A 25,472-nucleotide genomic window follows, 5' to 3' on the forward strand; every position below is an offset into this window, starting at 1 on the left:
CAGATGGGTAAACTGAGGCGCACAGAGCAGACACAATTTGCCCAAGATCACAAAGCAAGTCAGTAGCAAGGCCGTTATTCCTGATGCACAGTCTTTGGACTGAACCACTAACAAACAGTCATTTCAAAGGAGTAAAAAGAGATTTGAGCATCCCTCTAATAGAAACAGTGGATATAAATTCTAAGACCAAACATTTTTTGTGATGTGCAAATACGTTAAAAATCCCTTTGTTTAGAACTAACCAAGCTGATACTTGTACAATTCCTTCAGTATCATACTTCATAAACCCACCATTAAAATATGTGTGTGTGTAATAATTTTGCCAATACCTACTGTAGGCTGCAGTCCGGAATGAAAGTCTCACTGAAGTAGCTAAATACTGTCTCTGCCCATGGGAGTAGCGTGTTGCTCTGTTCAGTTACCTGTGGTTTTCCCCCCCTCTTTAATTTGATATGTTGTTTTCTCAGCAAAACTGACCTTTTGATAAACACATTTCATTGCTAGAGTATGGCAATTGGTATAGTCATTTGTGCTTGCAATTGCTCTTCATGGACTGTCCTCAAGCAAAATCTTTTCTTCCACGGCTAATGTGAGATGAAATGATTGCGTGAATGTTGACCAACGTAGTATTGGGATTCAATCATTCTAACTGAATAACTTTTGTGCTCTATTAAAAAAAAAAAAGGCATGAGCAATCAAGCATTTTCCCAGCATGCTAGTATTCTTTGCAGAGTAACCTGCTAAGGACACGCATCTCATTTATTTTTGACCACGTCTTGCTAAGGGCCAGATCCAAAGCTTATTGAAGTCAATGAGAGTCTGTAATGAACTTCTGATCAGACCCTAACAAAAAGCCTTGCTCTGATACAGTACTCAGCTTGTCGGCACGTGTACTGCAGTTTTTATTTCTCTGAAAAAAATAAATGGAAAGAAGGGTTTTTGGAGCCTTTTAAATGAGAATGTATTTTATGAGTGCTAAACAGAATAAGGTAAACCTCCTGGGAGAATGAGATGACGTGTACAGGAGGAACGCGAGGCATAGTCAGAAATGATGCATAGCTAATGAATAGGACTGGCTGGAAAACAAGAATTTCCTCTTGTGAAAAATTTTGAGATTTTAGAACCTGCTTTCATTCCAGGTTGGAATGGAACCAAGATCTTTCAAAACAATTTGCACAGAGAGAAAAAGAGCAAGAGAGAGAGAGAGAGACTGACTGATCATCCTTCTCCCCACCTCCCCTAAGAAAAGGCAACAGGCCAGCAGCGAGGGGGTTCATCTGGCCCTGTGGAAGGTCTGCCTCTGGATCAGGCAGAGTAGGGACTTGGGTGTGGGAGACCCGGGTTCTAGGTTATTTCCTTAACCGCTGTGCTATTGGCTGTTGAGGGACGTGTCTCTCTTTAATCTGGACCAGAAATTTCATCTTGGACCTGCAAAACAGTCATGAAGAAGGTTCAGCTGAAATTGACATGGATCCATAAAAAGTTTTAATTTCAACAAATCAACATTTCCTGATGAGAAAATGTTTTGCTGAAAAATTCCCAACTAGCTCGACTAATGAAACTAATCACTGCTAGAGCAGAGCTCTGGTGATCCCATTATCAAAGGGTGAATTTCTAGCTGGAGTCCAAGAGCAACTCAGTTTAATTAGCTCTGTATAAATTATTTTGGACTCAAAGAAGACTGATTACAAATGTTCAAAATTGGGTTCTTTACTTATCTTTGGAATTAAAAGCTGGTATATATTTTATTTATTTATTTTTTAAAAGTAGAACATGGGTCTCCATTCTTTTAAAAATATTTTGGCTGGTGACGCACCAAAGGCAGTGAGAGCTGCAAAAAGTGGGCCTTGACCCCACATATGGACTTGGGAAGAGATGATGAAGGCCAAAGAAGCCACAGAAAGGCCGACTCTCTCGTAGGCAGGAAGCTGTCGAGGTGATGCGGAAGAGTCTTTTCTAGAGTTGTAATGCTTAGTGCAAGAGATTTCTTAACCCTTCTCACCTTCTGATTCCCAGTTACAGCTGTGCAATGTGTCTTACAGACTCTGGAGAATCTGCCATGGGATGGGTGTGAAAGAACAGAGATGGGTTGTCCTGCTCCTGGTGTTGGTTACTTTACTAGCAGAGGGCTTTGGGCCTGATTTTTTGGTGGTGTTTAGGCACCTGAAGATGCAGATATGTCTTTAGGGGCTCTGTAAAATCCACTAGGTGCCTCTCTGCATCTTTAGGCATCTAAATACCTCTTTAAAATCTGTATCTACAATCCCTTTGTATCTGCTTTGTCCAAAATGGACTCGGTGCGTGGGAAGAGGAGGGTTCCATGACTCTTCGAGCTGGGGGCTTCAAGAAAAAAACCCCAACATTGTGAGATTTGCAATACAATTGTGATAGTTGGCAACACAGTTAAAAGAAAAAGCTGAAGTAATGTATAGAGATGTTTGGGTTTTTTTAAAAAAAGTTATTCTGAAAAACTGTCCCTTGTCCTCATCAGTTACTTTGACAAAATGTCACCGATTCCATGGGTCTGACCTGCGTGTCTCCTGGGAGTGGTTTGCTGGGAGGAAATAATTGTGCTGCTGCCTCAAGCGGTGTAATATGTTGGTGTGGGAACATATCCTGCCCACTCACAAAAAAGAAGAAACCCTTCAGAGTTCATTTTAATATTTGTAGCCTGACATCTGAAGGGACCATTAGCCTGACAACCAGTATCTAGCCCAGATGTTGTTATTTTTTCACTAAATGTAATTTCTTCCTGCCGAAGCTCTAGCGGCCTCTCTGCTGATAAAGATCAGGGGAAATTGTCTGGCATTCACAAAAATCTCATCCAGGCATATCTGTTACAGTGTTCACTTAGCAAAGTTTATTAGATTATTAGAGTTTTAGACCCTTGAGCTCTTCCTTTATTGCAGTTTTAAGAAAACACAGCAAAAAAACAATCTTCACAAAATTTAAGTGGTACATTTAGGCCCTGGTCTTGTCTTACAGGCATTTTTTAAAATTATGGAGGTGATTTAAATAGTGTTTGTTACCTTAGAAACTTGCTGAATTTGACTGTGTTAAAATGGAATGGAGCTAGCATCCACTGTGGTGTATTCGTGCTCTAGGGTTTGTAATGGCACTGGCAGGTTACATACATAGCAGGATTGTGCTGTGTTACCTGTTACCAAGCACATGTAGACCCCGTGGTTCAGATCCTCAGCTGGTGCAAGTCATTGTTGCTCCACTGTAGTGAAGGGAGCAGTGCTAACACACACTAGCTCAGCGCTGGGCAAGTGTGTTTCAGGCTGCTTTTATTGTCACACTATGACCTCCATATCCTAGCTCTGATGGCTAATGCCATGATGGTCCTATGATGCTTGGTGCCTCTCCTCTCCTCTGGCTTCTGGATCTGATCCTTGCCTTGGGGTTTCAGGTTCCCCGCAGAGTCTAAGGTTGCCAGTTTTGGTTGGATGTATTTCTGGAGGTTTCATCACATGATATAATCTTAATTAAACATTAATCTTCAATTCCAGGAGACTCCAGGTCAATCCTGACAACCCTCCCCAGACCTTTCTTAAAACCCTCCCATCCTCTAAATAACAAAATATAAATATAATTTTAAAAGCGACCTTAAAGGGGAACGGCAAGGGGAAAGAATGGCGTCTTTTTTGTTTGTTTATAATGTGTCGAAAAAGGTGTGAACTTCTTGCTGATTGATTTGATTTGATTTATTTATTTATTTATTTATTAATATTAGTAACCCCTGGTGTTATCTGCCCTTTTTGTCCTTGGTGAGATTAATAGCAAAACCCTCATTGGCTTGAAAGGGGTTGGGATTCCACCCTCTCTAACCTCCATATTCTCATTTCTAGTTTATTTACCCTTTAATTCTTACACTAATGTAGTGTATATATCTGCTGCATTATACCCTTGCACACAGTTCTGAAAGCTGTGGCTATAAGTGGCATTTTAAATTTTTTTGGCAGAAATGATCACTCACACCATTATTTTAATTTAGATTTATAAGATGCCACCAACAGGCGCCTCATCCTGTGCTCTAGGAGTTCTTACATCAGTAGCTTAGTAACCAACACAAGGGTCTCATCCTGCTATAGAAACTCTTACCTCCCTACCATCCTCCAGCCAAAGAAACAGAAAATCTTCAACCCAGTAGGCATCTTGCCAAATGTGTGGGGAAGAGACCACCATGCAGCCCGTGTGGAATGCCAGCCAATCTAGCCAGGCGGCCAAGGCGGGAATCCAAATCTGGATGCGAGAGGCAGTAATGATAATACTGTCCTAGATGCTTCCTCTTGCCGTATTGTCTACTCTTGGGATATTTGGTATCTGCCTTAAAGCCCCAGCTCCTGGAATCATGTGATTACATGAGACTCTTAGTGTGCTTTTATTTGTTTTTAAAAGAGAGTTCCTAGCCATCATGGTTGCCAAGAAAAGTTTGAAAATGTGACCTGAATGCACCCAAAAGGCTCAGAAACCTGAAGTCAATGACAAAGAACCCAACATTTATTATTATTTATTATTATTATTAAAAAAGTCACACAATTTTTAAGACCATCTCATGATTTTTGGGAAAGCTGGGTTGTGGCTTTTGAACACCTGGGCATGGCAAACTGTTCTATTTCTGCATATTCTCATGCACCAGATATTAGCTTCCTCATGGGCTTGTACGTTTGGCTCTAGAGAGGCCCACATGCATTGGGATCGCTGTATCCATGGTAAAAACGTTACGTGGTCTCTCTTTCTGTAAATGCTTGGACCAGAATGTTTCCCACGCTGGCGTGAGTGGCCTGCTCCACTGAGCTCTGGTGGACCACGTATGGAGTGTGTTTGGATGTCGAGAGGATTTTCTGAGCAAATGGTCAGTCATATCCAGGTCCCCTAAGAGGTTTGGGTGCTGGGTGCTCCCAGGGTACAGGGCTGGCGTGTGGCTGAAGGGCCGGCCCCTCGGCTGGGACTTTGACAAGTTCTTGGAGCAACCGCTGTCTGTGTCAGGGGTTGTCCGTGCCCATCCAAGCACCAGCTGCATTTCTTGTGTTTTTGTGTGTGCTCTGTGTCTGGGTGGGTGGGGATTATTAGCTGGTGATCGCCACCCAGGCCCTGCCTGGCTCCCTGCAGTGTGGTGGACCAGGTGGACCTGGCTGTGGGTGGATACCGCAGTTTCTTACAAGAGCTGGCTTCTGAAAATTCAGGCCCAGAACGGGGGAGGAATTTATCTTCCAGAGCACAGACTTCCACGCAGAAAGATTAACAAGCAAGGTTAGCTTGTGTTTCCTCAGCTCCCTTTATCTTGCAGAAGCTGAAACCGCTTTATAAATGTAAACTGATATACAGCTCTGCTTCCCTTCAACCCGCTCCCAAAATACAACTGCCCGATGGTGAGATGTGGCAGCTGTTCAGCCACACGTCGCAACACCGCGCGGCCGAGAGGACAGCGAGCATAGAATGTGGCATTCAACTGGAACGGCCGCGGAGGCACAGGGAGGCAGAACGCAATTATCTGAATTGGAGCCTGGCCAGGGTGCTGCAGTTAACTTCTTTTAGGCCAAATCCGTCAGTCTTGACGTGCGGCCTCACCCGGCTCCCATTAAAAGTCAGCAGCAATAACCTCGCTATCCTTAGTCGTAACAGAACCGCTGGCCCAGACTCAGACCCCCCTCCAACTGGTTTCAAAGGGGATTTTGCCTGAGTAAGGTCTGCAGGCTTTGGGGATGTTTGAGTGTAAGTACTTGGGACCTCTGTTAAGAATTGCCCAGAATTCTCTAGTCTCTTTAAAATGACGACTGACTCAACCCAGATAATCCAGGGTTTTTAATAAAGGAAGAAGAATATTTTCTCACTCCCAGACCTGTAATCTCTCTAGATTGTGGCTAAGCAGCTGCTATAAAGAGGAATCAGACGTATTCCTCTTTGCACTGCAGTAGGATATCAGAGAGCTGTAATTCTTAGCCCTATCAGGCGGCCCAGAGGGCTGTAAATTTTCCATTAGGCATAAATGCAGATATTTTGGTTACTTATAGTTATTTACGCTATAACCATTCGTATCTGTCAGGGCTGAAAGCAGCTTTGACATTGCGAGCTTCTATCAGGTTATCTTTTATCGGTTTAGCTGCGCCTAAGACACACACACATATCAAATAGCCAATCCTAATGTCGGAGCCCTCTCAAGTATGACTGAATTATTTATTTTGTTATGATGAAAATGTCTGGGCTTTATTGGGTTTTCTTTGAAGAAGTTGATTCTGCCTGAAGTCTGGAAGATAAAAGATCAGTGATTGTCTCTCCAAGATTCTTCTTCTGTCTCCTCCAAGGCTTTTAATTTGTCACAAGCTGCTGTTGCTACTTTAAAGTCAAGGTGAGAGAGTTAAGCCTCTAGAATTAAAAAAAAAATACATTATACGAAAAACTCTTATCTTTACTAATTATGCCTTTTACTGGTAAATCTAAGATATTTGCAGCATCAATTAGGTAAGAAGTGATCAGGCTGGATGTGCTTTAGGGAGTTGTTTTAAGTACTCTAGTCAATCACTGCAGAATGAAATCATTGGTATCAGGGCTGCTATGCAGAAGTCACAGCTCATGATTTGGTATAATTTAATACTCCAACACTTTAAAACCAATTAAATTTGACAATACAGGAGGGTGTTTCAGGTGTTGGCAGTAGGAAGACTCGTGTGTGCTTTAGCACCATATTTGCTGTACTTAAATGTTGAAACTTTTCAAGACTGTTGAGGTTGAAAGGGGAAAGGGTGGTGGGGGGAGGCATTGCCTGAAAACATGTAACAAGAGCAGAAGAATTTAAAGTGAAACATAACAGAGGTGACAATCCTAGAGAATGTGAAAGGCCAGGAATCTGAATTAGTCCTGAACTAGGAAGATCAAGCTTGCAGTCTGGTTCTTTTACCATTGGGACCAAACTCTGATAGCCACGCAAAACTAACCTATGTTACAAAGTATCAGAGGGGTAGCCATGTTAGCCTGGATCTGTAAAAAGCGACAAAGAGACCTGTGGCACCTCATATACTCATAGACTCATAGACTTTAAGGTCAGAAGGGACCATTATGATCATCTAGTCTGACCTCCTGCACAATGCAGGCCATACAATCCCACCCATCCACCTCTATAACAAACCCCTAACCTATGTCTGAGTTATTGAAGTCCTCAAATTGTGGTTTGAAGACCTCAAGCTGCAGAGAATCCTCCAGCAAGTGACCCGTGCCCCATGCTGCAGAGGAAGGCGAAAAACCTCCAGGGCCTCTGCCAATCTGCCCTGGAGGAAAATTCCTTCCCAACCCCAAATATGTTGATGAGTTAAACCCTGAACATGTGGGCAAGACTCACCAGCCAGCACCCAGGAAAGAATTCTCTGTAGTAACTCAGATCCCTCCCCATCTAACATCCCATCCCAGACCACTGGGCATACTGACCTGCTGATAATTTGGCAATTGACAGACGTATTGGAGCATGAGCTTTTGTGGGTGAATACCCACTTCGTCAGATGCATGTAGTGGAAATTTCCAGAGGCAGATATAAATATGCAGGAAAGAATCAGTCTGGAGATAACGAGGTTAGTTCAATCAGGGAGGGGGAGGCCCTCTTCTAGCAGTTGAGGTGTGAACACCAAGGGAGGCAAAACTGCTTTTGTAGTTGGCTAGCCAGTCACAGTCTTTGTTTAATCCTGAGCTGATGTTACAAAGTGACTGCATTTACCATGCTGCAAAGGAGTGTCCTGTGGTGTAGATGGGACCTTTGTGCTTAGGAGATCCCAGTCTCTTGAGCGGTTTGTGAGATGCTGACAGCTAGAGCTGAGCATCCAACAGAATTTTTGATTGGTTGGCACTTTTGAAAAGTCAAATATGTAAATAGTTTCAGGTCAAAGGAAACATTTTGAGTCAATAGAATCAGTCTGGGGCTTTGTTTCAGCTTTGACCACTTTGAAATGTGTATGAATTTTTAAAAATTTGAAACAAAAAGACACTTCAGACAACAATGAAAGAAATATTTAGTTTTCAAAAAGTTGAAATTGAAATACCTAACTTTTTTTAGGGGTCTCTTTTCTCCCCCCCCCCCGATGAAAAATGTGATGAAACCAACACAAATACACAAACCTTATAGTGTTGCCAAATCTGCATTTTTTTTCTCTAAAAGAGTTTTTCAGCTGAAAAATTTCGCCTGGCTGCGCTGCTGTCTGAAGCCTTTCGGGAAAGCTGTGCTAAAGATGCTTAGTCTCCAAATGCTTTGAGAACCTGTTGGCTTCTCCAGCCATGTGGGTACAGAGCTGAGGAGGAGTTGGTAGGAATTGATTATTTGTATTACAGCAGCACCTAGTGGCCCCAACTGAAGTTGTGGTCCCTCTGTGCTAGACGCTGTACATATATAATATCGTAATCAACAGTCCTGGGTTGTGGTGGGCCTGGGGCTGTTGCTCCAGTCTCTGCTGGAACATTAACCATGGAGGGGCGATGCAACCCCATGCAATGGCTGCTGTTGGGTGTGGATTGTGCCCCTGCCCCACTCTCTGGTCTCCTCCGCGTTGGTTTCCAGTGTGTAGGGAGGGATGAATTTCATTCCCAGCGAAGGGGATGGTGGTTCTGATTTTGACAACGGTGAACAAGGGAAAGAAATGGTCATAGAATGGAAACAGTTATCCTCAAATGCTATTTCCTTTTCCACTGGATCTCACCACGGCATTGCCCCTGCCCAGGGCAAGAGAACATCAATATCTAAGACAAATGTTGCAAAACGTCGTTACTCCTGAGAAGATTGAGAAGGCTGTAATTGATTAGCAGACCTGGCTGCTATGTAAACATAATATAGCGTCTGTAGTCAGAAGAGGAGGGGATTGTTAAAGGATAAGCACTAACCTAAAAAAAAGAAGCTCTTAGTTACAGTCAAACAATAGCAAGGGTGGGTCTGTAGGGATCAGAAACACAGCTGTGTTGTGAATGATGAGAGGGCTGTCTAACCACTATCCCTCTTGAGTCTTTACAGAGCATGGCCGGCTTCTGTAGAAAATAGCAAATTCTCACTTATGTACAGTCAAATAGTGACTTGGATCATCTTCAGGTGGAGAGGAGAGAAACCAAATGAAGTTTATTTTTTTAGATGAGTGTTTAAGTCTCAAACTTGTGCATACAACTATATAATCATTGTGATTTCATCCTCTGTAGGCCATCCACTGATTTGTATACCTTTGCCGTAGCCCCTCTTATTAGTTTAGAAAGGAATTTAAACTCTTGATGCCTCAGTATCTCCTCATCTCATCAGTTTTGATGTACATCTCTGAAACCCTCCTGTTTGGGGTATGTGTGTGTGATGTGTATATAAAGCATAGGAATGGCTAGATTTGATCAGATCATTGGGCCATCCAGGCCAGTATTCTGACAATGTCTTGTGCCAGATGCTTCAGGAAAAGGTGCAAGAAACTTGGTAGGGGTTAACTATGGTGATGGGTTCCACAGATTGATGATTGTGTTTAAAAAGATGTATATGTGTAGGTGTAGATTTGTTTGTATGAATATATATAACTCTAGTTATAAGATTCATTGGGGGGAAATGCCACCGTTCCTTCCAATAACTGGAACTCCTTGTTCATAAATCAAAGGTAACCTGTTTTTTACAAGTCTAGCAGCGTCTGAAAAGCACTCTAATGCTTTGCTTTAGAAGCAGAGCCGGAATTGTAACAGCAGTGTCAAATGATTTGAAATTTTGGGGCTTAGCAAAATGCAGAACTTTGTTGAAGCCTTGGGCTTTAAGAAATGACTGCTGAGAATTGATGAGCTTCTTTAACAAATTGTAAAATCCATCATGGAGGAGTTAAGGCTGTGTAATTGCCCTCCTGAGTCACATAAAACTTAATATTGGATGTATTGTATGACAATGTTCACTACTAGCAAAGTAGATTTTAAAGGTATTTGTTTAGCATTTTCTCTGCCTGGAGTTTAAATTGCAGCTCTCCATTGCTGTGCAGATAGCAAAGGTACGGGCAGTCGAACACGACTGACGCACGTCCTGGGAGTCTTTCTGCAAAACTGGATGTGGTAGGATCCATGAGGGCTGAAAAGTCAGGGCCCTAATGTCATTGTTTTGGAGGGGTTTCCTCTCTGGTACTCTGCAGATAGGGTGGGAAGGCTCCCACTTTCCATAGCTCCCAACACGTCGTCTTCTGCTGCTGCTGTTCTCTTCTGTGCGGAGGGGAACCAAATGTGTTTAGCACGTCACGTTTCCCTTGTAGACATGGCTCCTGTGGCCAGAGGCCGCACTGGGTGCTTAGCAGGGGAGATAGCTGACTGTGCTGGGCTCCTACAGATTCCCCGCTAATCACAAACAGATTAGATTGCTCTGCTCCCACTGACCCTTATCAGTCTGGGACACTCCCCAGTGCTCCCCCAGGGGCCTGTTGCCATGGGTTTTGTGGCCCCTAAAGGCCAGTCCTGGGGGGGGGGAGGGGTATTGGAAAAGGGAATATGAATATCCAGAGGGTGAAAAATTAGCTTAAGAGGTTACCCCTGACATTGGAGGGGTCCCAAGGCAACGCAGGGAGAGGGACAAAATGAGCCTGGCTTCTCAGACTAGGGATAACATGTACAGCTCAACTCCCTGTTGAAGTCACAGTGGAGTCCGGCATAGACTAAATCTGCTGCATCTCTGGATTTCCCCTGGGGTTAAATATCGCTGACTCCATTTCACAGCTGGAGAGACTGAGGCTTTGGAGGTTCACCGACTTGGCTGGACAGAGAGTGAACTAAACAAGCGCCTGGGTTCTGCTCATGTTTCTATATCTGACTTGCTGCCACCATGAGCATGTCCCCTGTCTCTCGTGTGCTGCTGCTTTCCCTGCTGGGAAACCTCCTCTTCCATGGATTGCAAGAAAATGAGCCTCCTTGCCAAGGAAGGACAGGTCCTTAGCCTGCTGCACCAAGGCCTGCATGGTAAAGAGGCAGAAGTATATGAATGGATGAAATCATAGCAGGAGTTCAGTCCTAGTGACCTATGGTCTCTTGTTGAGTGTTTACCAGATCATCTCAAAGATCTCACCAGAGCATCTGCCTTCACCTTAGCAATAGCCTCTTCCTGGGAGGCTAAAAAGCTGTCCCTAGAATTAGAGCAAAGAAAGAACTAATGCAGCAATTAAAGGAAGAACTTAGCTAAGAAAGGACTAGAGTTAAAGAGAGAGAATCGCTGGCCGAGCCCTGCTGCTGGCATGGCAAGGCCTAGCCGGAGTTTGGCATTGAGGCCTGTCAGTGATTGAGGTGGAGATAGGCCTGGCTCCCATCCCTGGGCTTAATCCTCTTGACTAAGGCTTGGCCTATGCTTAAAGGTTTGGTTGACATAGCTACAGTGCTCAGGAGTGTGAAAAATCCACCCCCTGGAGCGACAGAACTATTTAGGGTTGCCAATTCTGACTGAAGCTATTCCGGGAGTTTTTTCCCCCGTAACATGATGTAATGTCATTTTCTTAAAATATCCTCTTAAAATCTCTCTGATTGCTTTCAGTAGTCACCGGGAGATCAATGCCAGTTCTGGAAGACTCCAGGCCAATCCTGGAGTTGGCAACCCTACAAACTAACCCTCGCTATAGACGGCTAGGTGGTGGAATGTGCTTCCATTGAGGGAGGTATTTTTGCTCAGGGCGGCAGTTTTCCTACAGTGACAGAAAAGCCACTTCTGTCACTGTAGGCTGCGTCTACACTATGGGGTTAGGTCACCACAGTTATGTCGAGGAAGCAAGGCTGGTATGGTCTCCGTAGTGCAGACAAGCCCTGGGTGGCACTTGTGGACTGATCCTCTTTAGGCAGCACTTGCAGACTTCATAAATACAGAGTTTCCTGTGAAACTGCTGCTGTGAGCATTTATTTTGCCTGCATTGCTGCGAATAATTCCCAGCACTGGGGAGAGCCTGAATTTGGAGGGGGGTAAAATCATGTGAAACAAATTTGCCGAAAACTTCGAGTGTTTTTCCATGAGAAGGTTTTCGGGCTCTGTGGGACAGTCAGCAATAGAAGGGAGCATCATGCTGGCTGAGGGCAGTACACCTCTACCCCGCTATAACACAGTCGTGGGGAGCCAGAAATCCCTCCTGCATTATAGCTGCAACCCCGTTATATCGGGGTAGGGCTCCGGCAGTGATTTAAAGAGCTCCGGGCTCCAGCTGCTGCGGGGAGCCTGGGCCCTTTAAATCGCTGGCCGAGCCGTGCTGCTGCAGCCCCGGGGTAGCAGTGGCAGGGCTCCAGCGGGATTTAAAGGGCCCGGGGCTCCCCGCAGCAGCCGGAGCCCTGGACCCTTTAAAGTGCTGCTGGAGCCCCACTGCTACCACACTGTACGCGAACCCGTGTTATATCGGGTCGCATTATAGCGGGGTAGAGGTGTAATTCAAATCTCCCAGACAGAGCCCCTGCCTTCTACATCTCCACTTCTCTTGCGTACTGTTGGGGTGTGAGGCAAGCATATCACTCCCTGGATAATGTGCTGCTTCTAGCAGCTTTCTGGCAAAACGCCTTCTGCACATGCTCCTCTGTCAGAAAACGAATTGCTAGGTGGTGATTGCAATATAACCAGAGAGAGGGAGCATTGTACATTCGTTTGAGCTTTCTGCTTTTGGAGCATTTACAAGCTCAGTTAACTGTCTTGTTTTCTGTAATTACGCCTTGAGTCAGGAGTTATCGTCGATAGTGCAAGTATTAACACATCTAATTCCCCCCCATAATGCTATAAAATAGTCAAATTATGTCTTCCAGTTTGCACTAGGCAGCTGTAAATGTCACGCTACCATCCAGCATGGTATTTATGGAACTCCACGGGGCTGTAATTTTTGGTATCCCCAATACAAAAATGGATGTGCAAGAGTTCTTCATTGCCTGGCCTGAAAGGATTAAGGAAGGAGATAAATTCTCCCACTGCGCTAAGTATTCAAAATGCAGAGAGGAGCCAGTGTGTAAACATTGCTTTGGAAGCGGGGCGGGGTGGGGGGAAGGAGGAGGAAGGAAAAAAAACTAGACCCAGCAATAACGTCAAGGACAGGCGGCAGCATGTGGAAAGGAAACATTCCACTAGATTGTCATCTACTTCACTTTTCAAGCTGCAATAAGATGTAGCAATAAAAAGGCCAATGATGCATTTCATCCAAGTGATATGAACTCTTGCCGAGCCAATTAAACTGTCAATATGCTATGGTTTCAGATTCTTTCTAACAAACTGGGTCGCCTCAGGTCTGTTACTCACTTACGTGACTTTTACCGCTGATGCAAAATCAATTTAGCAATTTATAATCTTACATTTAATTATGAAAGTAGATTAATTTGTAAAAAGAGACATTGAAATAAAACGTGGGCAGATGGGACCCCCTCCCACTGTGGTGCTGAGGCATTGCGGTCTGTAGCGTAAAAGTGATGCAATTAGCCAATGTTTGCAGGTCACCGTAATTCTTAGGCACAGTGGAATGGGCCACGGTGGAATTAAATTTTAGAGCTGAATCTTTACTCTTTGGTAGGTTTAAACTGGGTCCTTAATGACTTTTTAATAATAGAAGCGTTTTACCCTGATCTGTCATTAATTTTAAAAGCTTAAAATTAGCTTTACTCATTCCACCCCTAACAAACACCTTTTCTCTTGTATTGAAGAGGAATAAAGAAACATATGACAGATTCTCAATATGCAAAGCTTGTTAGGGCTATAGGAGAGAAACCTGCTCTCACCAGATCCGTGTATCATTAGCATTAGAGCAATACTGATGGAGTGGGGTTTTTGGCTCCATGTTTGTTGTTTCTGGATGCAGCTACGCTGTGTGGCAATGGTTAACTGATTTAGGAGCCTAAATCCCCTTTTCAAAAGGGATTTAAGCATTTAGGAGCTTTAATCCCAATGATTGTCAATGGGATTTAGGCTCTGAAGTGGTTAAGTCCCTTTTGAAAATGAGACATAGGCCTGGTTTATGCTTAAAACTTGGGTTTACCTAAGCTAGGTTGCTCAGGGCTGTGAAAAAATGTGCACCTGTGTGATGTAGTTAGGTTGACCTACCTCCATTGTAGATACTGCTAGGTTGATGGAAGCGACCGGTTCTCAAGGGGGTGGATTTATTACAGCGATGGAACACCCCCTTCCATTGCTGTAGCAAGTGTCTACATTGCAGCCGCGCCGCTGTAGCATTTGTAGTGTAGACAGATACCCGTAGGCTCCTAAATCAGTTAGGGTTTGCAATGCCGAGTGCAGCAACACCTAAATACTTTAAAAGGCAGAAGGTCCTTAAAAGTTTGTGTGAGTCACTAGTGGCCCAATCATGGTGCTGCCACCGTCCTGCCTATTCTCCCTGAGGCCTAGGGATTCCAAGTCTCCAGGATTGTCCTGAAGTCTCCAGGAATTAAAGATGAATTTTTCATTAAAGATTATGTCATGTGATGAAACATCCAGGAATATGTCCAAGCAAAATTGGCAACCCTACTGTACAGAGGCCCCGCCCCTTTCCTGAGGCCCCACCCTCGCCCTGCTTCTTCCCCCGAGGCCCTGCTCCCCACTTTGCTCCTCTCCGCCCCTTTCCCCCCATCACTTGCCCTTACGACCTGTAAAAAGTGGAAGGGCCATGTCCCCCCAGTCCCTCCTGTTCTGGCACCCCTGTGCAGCACCATCATTTTGAATAAGGTGATGACTTGCCCAGTGAAGTGTGGGCATCTGGGCCATTTGTCTGACTTGGAGAAACAGCTCTTAGATCCTACCTTGGGCACCATATCGGCCACTTTTCTGGTTTTCTATTGTGTTTTGGTAGTAGGTGTTGGGAGAGAACCATGGAAACGACGCTCCTTCTCTACCCCGGCCCCCATGACATTTGCTGCTCCATGAATAAATGACAAGCCTTGACAGCTTTATGGGTTCCCTGAAAATGAACACGTGTGCCCTAAGGGAACTTGGGGCCCTGTTTATCGTCTGTGGAGTCACTTAGAGATGCCAGACGGAGAAGTAGCCTTGCCTGAGAGGGAGGCCTGTGGTTCTGTAGACTGACTTGGGAATATGATCTGCATAGTGTCTGGGCCTCCCTTTTAGGGCCTACTCGCAGGTTTTAGGAATTCTACAGCGATGGAAGGAGGGCCATGTTAAGTGCCAACATTGTTGTAGTTAGAGCGCTGTGTTACCAGTATATCGAGGCGATAACCCTAGCAGGGCAACCCTGAGCTCTGCTAGCGCCTTGTAAAGTTGTTAGGCCTGTAGGAGTCGTTGAAAGATTCTCCCCAGCCTGGCTTTTAACGTATGTAGTGGTTTGAATGGGTCTGCTTCATCAGAGCAAATCCGCTGTAACCTGAGGGAAAAGCAAGGCCAGCTCTAGGTTTTTTGCCGCCCCAAGCAAAAAAAATTTTGGCTGCCCCCTCTCCAGCCCTAGGCTCCCCCCTCACACCCCGCTGCTGCCCCAGCTCTGGGCCTCCCCCCACCCGCCCCCCTGCTGCACCAGCCCTGGGCTCTCCCCCCACCTGCAGCCTCCTTCCGCCCCAGCCTTGGGTCACTGGTAACTCGCTCCCAGGGTGGGTCATTCAGCAGGAATTTTGGATGTGCACAGAACACAGACAGGATTGGTTCCCATATGGTTACAGAATTGCAGTAAAGTGGAACAATTTTCAGCTTGTGTGATTGGAGGATATCTGGATGCATATTATAAGACTGTCCTCCATAAATGAGGAAAAGTTGAGGTGCCTTTATTATTCTTTTGTTCCACTCTTTGTTTCTATGGGGAATTTGCTAATGCAATATCACTGTCTTCCTTTTAAAAAAATACAACTTAAAAAAAAAAAAAGGCAATGGCTGTTGAAAATAGCAATTCCAGTCCTGAAAACCACTGGGCAGCATTTATTGCTCAATTTTATCTTACTTTTTCTACAGCAAGTTACAGTGGATCAGTATATTTGATTTGGGAGAAATGAAGTAAGAGCTGTCCAAATTGAGCTTGAGCGCTCCTGAATTGTGAGGTGTTCAAATCTGGAAGGCAGGTGCTAGATTCCCTTTCTGAATATTAGCTAAATCTGGAAAGGAAAAGTCAATTTCTGCTTCCATGGCTCAGAAGTGGAAATCCTCCCACGTGCCTGGTACTGTATCTAAAGTTGCTGAAGTCCCCTAGCAGAGCCTCCCCTCCCTTACTTTTCATTTTAAATTCTAGTGGGCTCCACATACCTCCCTTGCTAGGCTTCAGATAGAGAGGTGCACTATCCATTTAGTCCACCTAATTCCTTCTTTGTGGGCTGCAAGGTGAGGTCACACCAGTATCCCTAATGCATTCTGGGGAAGTCTTCTGAAGGGGATATCTGGGCCAAAGCCTTCTACTCCTTGGGCACACTTGTTCCCCATTCACAGTGCCACCCCGTTCTAGCAGTGAGCTCTCCATTCACAGCAAGCTGCAGCATGGGGTTTCAGCTACCATACTCCCCCACTTTCCTGTTGATAGTGGCCAAGGGAATGCTGGAAAATGTAGTTCTTTCCCTGCTCCAGGGTTGGCTCTATAGGCAGGGAGCTAACCAAGGGATTACAGCTCCCAGGGCCCCCTGTTGGATCTCATCTCCTAGGCTGGATCCCTGCAGATGGGCTGCCCCAAGCACCTGCTTGCTTTGCTGGTCCCTAGAGCCGCCCCTGGGGAAAAGGAAGCCTTTTGTGTACATCCAGTGATTACATCAGTGCTGTAGCTCAAGGGACCCAGAAGGCCTCCGATAGGAAGAATGCCCTGCGGGAATGTGGGAAATGCTGTTCAGTGGGGAGTCTGAGTTGTGCTGAAAGGCCCACTTGTTTCACTCCAGCTTTTGGGAAGGAAGGTGCCAGTGCGGGTATAGGGATGCATAGGCCTGTGCTGTCTCTCTGTACAAGGGTGAATGTTTCCCACTGTCAATACTTAGTCCCAGCGCACTACAGGTGTTTCATCTGTAGCATCCTCAGACTTCCCCCCAGTTTCCCCTCCAGTACAGTGTTGCCATCTCTTGCCATAGTATAGCGAGTCTCTCCATGTTTAGTGTCGTCTTAGAGTTCCAGCTGCAGGAGAAAAGAGAACATCAGAGTTACATCTTTAATTGAAAATTGCAAGTTCCTAGTTCTCATGGTTGCAGAGAAAAGAATCAAAGATGTGACACAGGAGCACCCTGAAGGTCAATGTAAAGATCCCCAACTCTATTATTAAAACCAAACCAAACAACGTCGTGGTTTGCGGGGCGGACTCATTTTTGAATGCTTGGGATTGGTCATAGAGTTCCAAGCTAAAAACAGCAATAGTGAAATTCACTCTCTGGTTCTGATTATTATGTTTTCTAAGCCAATTATACAAGATGGGCTTCTGGTACTCCCTTCCCCATCACAAAACTTCTGGGTACAAAATCCTGATGAGTTTCAAGGGTAGTGCAGCCTATCCCGGGTCTTGCATGTGTACTGTGTGCTAATGATGTGGCATGAGCGGAGGCCTTGAAATCAATTCCAATCATCCTACAGTGAATTAAAGGCTCGCTGAAGAATATCTTCTTCTTAGTTTTGCATTGCAAATCAATTCACAACTGCTACAAAATGGAGATGGGTTACTTGTGTGCTAAAGTGTAAGCATCTCCTCCCCCGCCCCCCATGCTGTAGTGCTCAGAAGTGATGTTAGTTGGACTGTAACATTTTGGTTGGGCCAAATCTTAAATTTAAAATGTTGGCAGGAAAATATTCCTTGTCCATGGTCATAAAAGGGTAACTACTGTTCTGCACTAGCCACAGCAACGGTTGGTTTGAATGTCATGCTCACTTTCACTTGCACTTAGGGTGACCAGACAGCAAGTGTGAAAAATCGGGACGGGGGTGAGGGGTAATAGGAGCCTATATAAGAAAAAGACCCAAAAATCGGGACATCTGGTCACCCTGCCTGCACTCAGGGCTCTGTCTTTGCAGGTCACTTTCTGATGCAAGAAGTTTAGGGCCCCGTCTGTAACTGGGCCAGTGGGTCAGTTGTGTGTGTGAGGGGACTGTGTGGGACAGCAGATGTGGTGTAGCAGAAGCACCGACTTCGTGATTTGCCAGGGGATGCTTAGCTCCCCACTCTGCCCCAGGCCCGCCCCCACTTCACCCCTGCGAGTGATTCTGGGTGCATCTGTTTTGGGGTAACAAACTGGTTACTCCTTAGGAGCCTGATTTTTCAGAAAGTGTTGATTAATCAACCCCGGAAAATCACACCCCATTAAGTCATCAATGGGCACTCCAAAATGGAGACACCCAGAAGCACTAGCTGCTTCTCAAAATCTTTACTGTAATTACATAGCAAATGAATATAGATCTGTGCAAAATGTAGATATCTAATAGACACACGAATCAAATTAATCTTTTACGATTGCTATTGCTGAAATGTAGGCAGCAGTAAGTATTTTTGTCTAAGATTTTTATTTAAAGTTGTTAGGCATTTTTGTAATCTTAAAAGTTGTCTGAATATGCCTGAAAAACCGTATTAATCTAATGGCCAAAAAGCAAGGATTTTAAAAAGGCAAAATAAAGCTATAGAAGGAAAACATTGATCCATTGTAAAATGGTTCTGTTGCTGATTAGTCCTTCCAAAATGTATCATCTCCCAAGTCAGAAAATCTATGACTAAGTGTCATAAAGAAGTAATTTAAAAGTGGTGGAGAGCAGTAAAGCAGCAGGTAAGACCTCAGCTCATAGATTGGATACCCTTTTTTAAGGAAATTGGTAAGTAACTGATTATAATAATGCAGCATATTTGTACTGCTGTAATCGGTCAACTTCTTCTTCTTATTATTATTATTACAATGAAAAATGATTTTCCTTTTTAGGAAAAGGAAATTAAATTGCTTACTAAACCCATGCAGAATCTGGCAAGAACAGAGCTGATATTGCAGAAATACACATTCCTAAGAACTGCTAGGCACAGAGTGCTCACGCAAACACTTCCTGATATCAGGTGGTACCAGAACATCCCGATATCCAGGATGGTACAAAAACGTTCCCTAAGGATAACAGGAACACACTGACATAAGGTCAGGATGACAGTACGTGATAGAGATGTTTTAATCGAGCCAACATGTACCAGGTGATGGGTGATAATTAGCCACGTCCGGGGCAGTATGTAACTTGTTTGTATCGGGGTATAAAGATGTATCTCAGAGGGAATGTCTTTTGTCTAGCCTAGGGAGGGATGGAAAGTTCCGCCATTGACCGAGCAGGTCCATTGTTACGGGCATACATGTATTAGCGGTCCGGTAGAGTCTGCGGGATACTAGTACTGTGCTTCATCAACAATAAATCTGGCCTGGTGCCTTCGTACCTTGATGGATCTTGTGGTCATTGGGGGGTTTGCTCGATGTCTGCTGTGCCGGCTGTCTGCGCAGAGCTGGGGCAGTGCTCAGGGAGAACAAAGAGAACACGCATGCAGCTGAACATCTGACCACAGCTGGTTCCTGCTTAGACCTCCACCACATCTACAGTGAGGGCACAGCACTGTTCCCCACTCTCCTATGTCAATTTCCACTTGTTGTATGGTGCCCTAGGGACCATAGCGAATTGTTTGAAAGTAGAGCAGTCTCTAGGCTGCTCTAGCTGGAGTTGGCATAGCTTGAGGACCAGGGAGCTCCGACGGGCGCCTCCTCACTTTCCAGCACCAAACATAGCTTGACACAGGAAAGAATCTAGCCCTCGAATGGGCACCTAGGCTGGTAAAATGCCCATTTAAGATGTGGGGAGGGGCAGTTTGGAAGTGCCATGTTTGAAAATTGGGGTCAGCATGTAGGACTGGGAAAGGAAGGATGGGGGTGTGTCTGTACGTGCGCACACACACTTGTAATTCCCTGGGCAGTGAGTGTTTTGCATCTCCCTCTGAGTCTGATCCATACTGAACATAAGCACGGTCATAGTGGGTCAGACCAAAGGTCCATCTAGCCCAGTATCCTGTCTACCCACAGTGGCCAATGCCAGGTGCCGCAGGGGGAATGAACAGAACAGGGAATCATCAAGTGATCCATCCCCTGTCACCCATTCCCAGCTTCTGGCAAACAGAGGCTAGGGATGCAAGTCTGTTACAGACGCTTCTTAGGAATCTCTGCATCATTCGCTTAAGAGCCAGGCGCAAGTGAAGATCTGTACAAACCTCATCCTTTGTAGGGGCTGGGACACACTCCTTTACGAGTTGGGCACAGAACACGTTGACTAGTGGGTCAAACACTTCCCACTGAAAGCCGGGTGCTTTACTTGTAAGATGCAATATAGTAAGAAATATGGACAGCACGTGCATTTAAATGGATAGCCAAAGTGGGGGAAGATCTGCTGCTAGTTTGTGATGCAGCTTCACGTGTTCTCTGCCTAGTTCACAGACCTGTTTCAATATCGGCTGTCACTTCTGAGCTGGCTTTAAAAAAGGTTATTTCTTGAATAGTTTTTAACATCATCTAAAAAGCAGCATGTGCTGTAAGTGTGAAGGGCTGACATATTTTGTTGAGAAACAGCCCCTGCTGTGCTTTTTAATATGCAGCAGCTTTAAAGTTGGAGGTGACAGGCTTTTCTTTTTCTTTTTTCTAGATTATCTAAATAATCTATCTGGAAATTATATTTGTGACCATGTAGATCAAATTCTGCCACAAGCAAAGAGTAAGCAGTTAATTGACATTCTCAGGTAACTCCTCCCCCGCCTCTTCACCACCCCACCCCCCAAAAAAAGACACCGCTCAGACTGAGAGTCTTGAACAGTATAACCAATTTTTTCTGCTAGGTTACATGCAATTTATTTTAAAGACACACTATGAAGTGCTGTGCATGACTAGAATTAAGTAAAAGCAGATGTTTAACATCTAATGGGAATGAAGTTTTTGAATTGGCGAGAAACTGAAATCCGCGTATATTTTTCACCTTGTGGTGATTATCTGTGACATAAGTTTGCCAACAAAAAATTAACTGAGGCTATGAAGTAAATACGGATCTTGAAATTGATCTTGATGAAGAATCGGACCTGGAAGAAGTTAATATGTCCAGACACATAATGGTTCTCTTTGAATTCTGTTACACTGCAAAATTCTGTAGAAATGACCTGATTCTGAGGTCCGGTCTACACTGCGGGGGAGGGTATCAATTTAAGTTATGCAACTTCAGCTATGTGAATAACGTAGCTGAAATCGACGTACTTAGATCTACTCACCGTGGTATCTTCACTGCAGTGAGTTGACAGCTGACACTCCCCTGTTGACTCCGCCTGCGCCTCTCGCTCTGGTGCAGTACCGGAGTCAACTGGAGAGCACTCGGCGGTTGATTAGACACGATAAATCGACCCCCGCTGGATCGATCGCTACCTGTAATGTAGACAAGCCCTGAGATTACACACAACGCTATGTTAGAAGAACATTATGAAGGATGAGAAGTCAGCCTTTTGGAAGCTAGGAAATGCCACGATTAAGATTGCTTGTGCAACCTTAGTTTGCCACCTTGTGTGCATGCGTTGTGATTCAGTCCTTAATTACACCATCACATACTATTTTTTCCCTGCCTCATTCAGTGCACAGAATGGAGGTAGCTCACAGAATGAGCAGCTATTCAATATTTTGTTTTATCCTCATTGTTCAAAGTGGGGCCTACTGCACACTATTCAAATCCTGCTCTGAAGGCAGAATTATTAGACTCTTCATGGGCTTTTCTATGGCGCTCATCATTACAGCATCCCAGTGCTTCACAAAGTTTAACGAATTTACCTTCACAACACTGCTGTGAGGCGAAGGGGTGGTACTACACCATTTTACAGGTGGGGAGCAGAGGTGTAGAGAGAATGAGGTCAAAAGTATCCACTAATTTTCAGTACCTATTCTGAGAAGCTTAGATCTGAGTTTTCGGAGTATTAGCATTATATAGCACTTTGTTTGTTCCAGCTCAGCTCCCATTAACTTCAGTGGCAGCCGTGAGTGCTCAACGCTTCTGCAAATCAGAGCCCAGGGTATCAAGTTGTCACCCAGAAAATGAGGAATGCACAATTTGTGACCCCCGTGTGAAAAGTTTGGTTGAAGTGACTTGCCAAGCATCGCATAGGAACAGGGCTAGAATCCAGCTCTCCAGGGCAGCATTCAGCTGCCCTCACCATAAGTCAGTCCTTTCTCTTCCTGCCATCCCCTGCCACCTTCCAACTTTTGCCAAAAATGAAGCACTGTTTCTACAGCCAACAGCGTCCTTCACAACACAATCCTGATTCATTTCCAAGGCAGGTTCGTTCTGTGCACTGAGTGAGGCAGGGACGCTGTGGAACAAACAAGTAATTAAATGCTCTATCGTACTGTATACACACACAAGGAGGCCAAAATAATGTTGCACAGGCAACCTTTAACCAGGCCATCTCCTACCTTTCTGAGTGGTTGAATTTGTAACCTTCAATCATGTTCCTTTAGTGCAGTGTTTGGTGTGTAATGTCCTAGGTTTTAGAAAAGTGAACTGTAAAAACAAATTCCATCACGTGGGGTCATATTTGACTCTCACTTTGTTCGTCAGCAGGGTTGGAACCTGTAGATCCACTGCACTGACCCTTGCTACTTGAGCTATTGGAGTAGGTGGTAGCAGTAGTAGGTTGTCTTCCTCTATGTGGACTAGCGGAGAATGTGACACACACTTCGCCAGTGGGTTTCACGGGTGGTTGCTGACAGCAGAGGAATGGTGAGACTCAAGAATCTTGGGTTCCTTTCCAGGTTCTAGAAGGGAGCGTGCTCTAGTGGGCACAGACTCCTATGTATTTCCCTTTGACCTCTTCTGCCCTGTCCCCTGCAACCTGGCTCTTGACTGGGACAGGGACAGATCCTGTCTCTGCCCTACCTCTGGCTTCTTGTTCGAGCCCCATCCTCCTTGCCGTCCCAGTCTGCGTTCCTCAGGCTTCTCATCCCAGTCCTTGTCTCCCCCTCTGGGCTCCTCCTGCAACAGTCTCCCCTCTCCCTGGTTCCTAGTCCCAGTCTCCTTGTCCAGCCCGGCCGTCTCCCACAGCTCCTTGTGCAATCTCAGCATCCTTACTCGGCTCCTACTCTCCACCTTGTGTCTTCCACAGCCCCAGTCTGAGTCCCCTTCTCCCAGCTCCTCCTCTGAGCTCAGTGTCACCCCTGCCCCATCCATCTCCTGTTTCCCTCGAGCTCCCCGTCACCTTGCCCAGCCAGGGTTGCAAACTATCCAGGATTGGCCTGGAGTCCCCAGGAATTAAAGATTAATCTTTAATTAAAGATTATGTCATGTGATGAAATCTCCAGGAGTACATTCAACCAAAACTGGCAACCCTAGTTCCAGGCCCAGTTTCTCTTACACCCCCTCCCCCCGTGCCTCCAGTCCCAATCTCACCAGACTCCTTGTGCCAATCTACTCCTTGCCCTCCCCCCATCCAACTCTTGTCCTTTCTGCATTCAAATCAGATGGCTTCCTGCTCCATGCTGCCCAATGCGTGTGGTCACGGAGCTCACAAAAATAAATAAACAAACTGCCCGAGGCAGATACCTGGCATGTAAAATTTAAACACAAATGGTTAAAGTTTTGTCAAACTTACGAGCAATTGAAAACAGGGTCTTATGATCACAAGCATTAGGGAGATGCTGCTGCCAGCTCCACCTATAATAATAATAATAATAATTATTATTATTCTAAAATTCAATCTAAATATTTGTTGTAGAAAGCTGTTCTATTGTTGCAGTACAATCATGGTATTGAGCCACAAACATGATAATTCATTTTGAGGTTTGTCTCAGAGACATGCATGTGGTTGTTAAACTGAGATTCCTTGCAAATCCTAGGTGGATTTTTATCCTTAGTATATGGAATATTAATAGCACATTATTTCATAACAACTAGACTTAGTTAAAACAGTATTGCTGTGCATCACAAATCTTTTGAGGTTATTTCTTTTGCTGCTTTATTCTCCCTGTAACTGTCCTGTGCAGTGGACTGGATTTAGATTAAAATTTCGTAATCTCCTTTTACTTTTTTCAGCTGTGCCAGAAGCAGATTCAATTCAAATGTTGGCTCCGATCCTGCGAACGCTTAAACATGCGTTTTATTTCACTCACAGGAGTAGAGCCAGTCTAATCAACTTGAGTAAAGTTAAGTATATATGTACTTTTTTTGCAGGGTACTGGCCCTAGAGTCCAGTGCTGCAACTGTTGTACTGAAGGGAGAAAACCTATGTGAGAAGTCACTTCAAAGTCAAGGAAAGATTACTTATGTTGGGAGTTTATAGGATTAGACCATAAAATCGACGTGTTGTAACTCAAAATGCTTTGAGTGAAATAATGCATTTACAATATATTTTTTAAAAGAGAGAAACTAAGTGGAGCAGGGAGGGAAGCTGAATTTGTTGTCAGAAGAAAAGGGCAGAGATAGCCATGCCTGTTTCCGATAGCAGGAGGTGTTCAAGAAGCTCTTGTGCAAGCAGTGACAAAGGTGTATGGTAGGCTAAATGGGCTGAAGTCCTAGCTGCCGCCCTTGCTCATGCGGAGCAGTGCTTGACAGCATGAGTAGAAGTTCTGTTCATGGAGTCCTGTACCATTCAGTGTGAGTAAGGGTTGCAGAACTGGGCCCAAAAAGAACGGAATGGCTGTCAGGCAAGTTGGAGCAAATCTGTGAGACACGTTGAAAACAAGGAACCACATTTCAAAAAGTTTGCTGTTGGTTGGGAGTGGGGAGAACAGTGAATAGACTTGAGCTAATCTGCCATTTTAGTAGCAGTAACACAGGTCTTTGGTCGTAAAACCAACAATTAGCTGCACCCAATGAAGAACTCAAGCAGTGGAATGAACGCTCTGTTCTCCACTGCCAAAAAGTGCTTGTTCCCTGTAAAAATGGGACTGATGATCTCTTGTGGAGACTGATGAGTAATCTGTGCTAGTTGCTCTCCAGCTTAGCTTTTCGTGTGCCTGTATGAATATATCCTCTCTTTCTTTCAAGCCAATGTTTTCATTGCAGCCTGAAAATGTGTATAATTCATTATGATGCATTTTGAGGCACAGAGCAGGAATGACTGTGCCCATGCTAGAGCTGAGATTAGTGTAAAGCAGTATGCAAATACATTTAGGAGTCCTGGGTTCTGGTTGGAAATGCCACCGTCTCTGTCATCTACGTGTATCACTGCCCCCTAGAGGCAAGATCACCAAAGGTAACATCCCGAATTCTATTACTGATTGCTAACGGCAATGGTTACTCTCTGCCCTAGTTGGAGTGCTTTGTTCCGAGCCAGGGGTGTTACCTCTGATGTTATGTGTATGCATCGCAGCTGGTAAATGTGCATGTTCCCCCGAGGTGGAGGCTCCACTGTGGTTCTTGCTACTTGGCATGACTTCTCCCTTCTCCTTGCATGAATTGCATCCTGGGTTTCTTTTCTGTGATGCCTGGTGCTTCCCCCCAGTGTGACTCCTCACTGTGCCAGAGACACCCGGAAATGCTGTCCCTCGGGAAAATGAATAATGGTAGCACTGCGGGTTGGGAGTATAAAACCCAGTACACATGAAACAATAAAACACAACAACACAAATCCCAGTGGAGA

At 44.9% G+C, this 25,472-nt stretch overlaps 1 protein-coding gene across 3 annotated transcripts in view; it reads left to right on the top strand.

Moving 5' to 3' along the window:
* Window positions 1–25,472, top strand: part of GPC3 (glypican 3) — a 257,485-nt gene that overhangs the window by 15,511 nt on the left and 216,502 nt on the right. The window lies entirely within an intron of this gene.

Source organism: Mauremys reevesii, linkage group 9 (genome assembly GCF_016161935.1).
Source record: "Mauremys reevesii isolate NIE-2019 linkage group 9, ASM1616193v1, whole genome shotgun sequence".
NCBI classification, from domain to species: Eukaryota; Metazoa; Chordata; order Testudines; family Geoemydidae; genus Mauremys; species Mauremys reevesii.